Here is a 3045-nt window from a genome sequence, read left to right on the forward strand (position 1 = left end):
ATTCTGCTCAAGATCCTGAAGAACCGCTAGAGAATGTTTTGAATGAAAATACCCCCACGTCTCATTTTCCTGAGAATCAATCCAAAAGAGTTAGTCTTGAACCTAATGAAGTTAATCTTGATATAATAGAACGATATCCAGGTTTACATATTCAAATATATGATTATCCAGTTAATCAACGAGATTTCGTTAAGCGAGCTTACATGAATTTTGGTCCCCTCTGACCAATACTTTCTGAACATCCAAAATTTGGACCAGAAACCAATAAACGTAGCTTTGAAGTGGCTTGGTTTAAGTCATATCCTTGGTATAACATCCCAAAATAAGGTATGCATCGATGATCCTAACTTTTATTGCACTTGTCAAGACTAGTCCTTATTTGAGAAAAGGTGGCAATTGAGTACGCGGGGCGTATGCATGTGTACGCTCAGCGTACTCATGTGCTTAGTAGGAACGCGGATGCCACCTAATACGTTGGGCGTACGAGAGGGTACGTTGGGCGTACTAGCTCAGAGTGAAAACCCTAATGCCTTATGTGCCCCTATTTAAGGAACATGATGGCCTCATTTCCAGCCACCATTTCCATCCTCCAACTCCCCTCAAACCCTAAATCCCGTTTACATAGCTTGTGTGAGCATTTGTGGCTTATTGAGTGTCTTGTGGAGTTCTTTTGTGAAGAAGGATCCTTGAAGGAAGAAAAGTTGGTGTTCAGGCTTTTGGATCTAAGTTTTTCTGTGGTTAGTGCATCATCCAGAGGTATCAAGCTCAAAGCTTTCTCATTGTTTTGATTAGTCCACGTTTTGGTCCAATTTTAGGGTTTTATGTCCCAAGCTTGAAGCTTTATGAGTTTGATGAACTCCAGAGCATAATACCTGTCCTTTTAGGTGTTTTTAGTCGTTTGGATTCATAAAAATGAGATCTTGGTCGTCAAGATCTCTCCATGCATGAGATATGTGGACCTTTGTTAGTACATGATTAGAGTTTATGAGTTTTAGACTTGTCCAGCAATGCTAAGGCTTAAAGTCACCAACTTTGTTAAGTAATAGGCTCTAGTTAACCCAGATCTGAGATTGTAGCAATTGTCTTAACAGATTAAGACCAGGAGAGTAAGAAAAGCGAGTTTGGGACGTACGCCGTGCGTACCTCCAGTTACGCGCAACATAGCGCTGAGTCCACCCCAATACATGCATGACCAGTTGTATGCCCATCGTTGAGGGTTGTACGCCTACCGTACGCGCTGGGTGTTGACTTCCATTGACTCTTAGGGTTTTGGTCAAGTTGTGGACTTTGGAGGCCATGGAGGGGTAAAATGGTCTTTTACCCTTCTGAGGTTTAGTAGAGAAACTTAGCCAAAATCTTTGAGGGTTGTTAATATCAATTTTTAATTAAAGGTATATGTGACATATGTTAGGCGGAGTCTAGACCGGTAGTTTGGGTGCGGGATTTACTTGCTTTACTTCACAAGGTGAGTCTTCTCACTATACTTACCTGAGTGGTAATTTATGTGTGAATGGAGGGTCTTGTTCGTGTTACCGTTCGAAGGGTCTTATTCGTGTTATTGAGCAGAGGGTCTGATTTGCTTATATTGAGATATCTGTTATTATGCATCTTGTCTTTGTGACTTATGATGTTTTATTATTTTGTGTATATATTGAGTTACAACCGGAGGGTCCATACCGAGACGTTAGACCGGAGGGTCTTCACCGAGACACATGAACGGAGGGTCCTTATCGAGATATAGCCATTAGAGGCTAATTATTTGTGTATGTGGTATTTGGGGAACTCACTAAGCTTTGTGCTTACAGTGTTGGTGTAAATGCGTTTTAGGTACATCTCAGGATCACGGGAAGGCGCCGACATGATTGTACACACCAACTTGATGATTGAGTTTATGTGGATTCTGGAATATTTTGATAACAATTTATTATGTTTTGTGTTTGAGAAAAATTTCAAATTGGCATGAGAACTGTTAAACTGTGTTTTGTGAAACTTAAAAAAAATGAAAAAAAAAATTGTTTGAAAACTTAGAGTGTTACAAGTTGGTATCAGAGACTTGGTTTAAGGGATTTGGATGCACCCTTGGGTATGTCTGGAATCAAATCGAGGAGTTGATAAATGTTCAAAAAGAAATGATTTTCTAAATGAGCAAAGAACTTTTAAGAGGAAAGCAAGACGAAGCAGTGTGTACAGTCAGCAAGAGCCCGAGCGGTGATTTCCCAAAATACCCATACTTGAGTATATTTTGAGATGAGTTACTCTTGAGCTAGTAGAATTGCATGCTAGATGGTAGGCTAGGTATTTTTAGGAATTTTAAGCTAGAGTTGCCTGATTCATGATGCCTTAGCCTAGGATGTCGTTCTTGAACGACATTATTCTTGCCATTTACTCAGTGTGTTGCTTAGTTGTACATGGCGGAGATCTTTACGAGACAGATTAGAGTTGAGGAGTGATCTAGGAGGGGTATCTAGATGTTTAGCTTGGGAAGTCTACTGAGAGAGTAGTTGGATATCCATGAGGGATGGAGTACCTCCGAATTAGGATCCTAAGAGGAGGACTTAAGGCGAATGCGCGTTGGTGTGGAAGGTAGCATTGGGCCCATACTAATGAAAGCACCGGATTCGTACACGAATCAAGTAGGAATATCAGGTTACTAAGGAGCATGTAGGGATGTGTAAATGTGTGTGCGCTTTAGCATGTCCCTGATGATTTCTGTGTTTTTGTTTCAGAGAGAGACTAGGGTGGTTACCCGAGGTTCAGGCTCCAACAACCTCGAGAGGGTGAGTACCAGTACGATGAGATCCGCAGGATTATTGTGTGTGAGGTGGACACAGCTATCAGGGAGGCCATTCCGGAGATGCTCGGGTCTATTAAGACCACGTTGATCGAGACTTTTGATGAGCGTTATGCTGCTGTCACTAAGGCCACATGGGGTGATTCATTGATGTTCCGAGAGTTCAGCAACACGAAGCCAGTAGAGTTTGATGGAACCCAGGACCCGATTGCTGTGATGCGATGGATCTCTGATATCGAGGGATGATTTTATAC

The sequence above is a fragment of the Lactuca virosa genome, chromosome 4 (assembly GCF_052849685.1).
Source record: "Lactuca virosa cultivar CGN04683 chromosome 4, Lactuca_virosa_CGN04683_v6, whole genome shotgun sequence".
Classification (NCBI taxonomy): domain Eukaryota; kingdom Viridiplantae; phylum Streptophyta; class Magnoliopsida; order Asterales; family Asteraceae; genus Lactuca; species Lactuca virosa.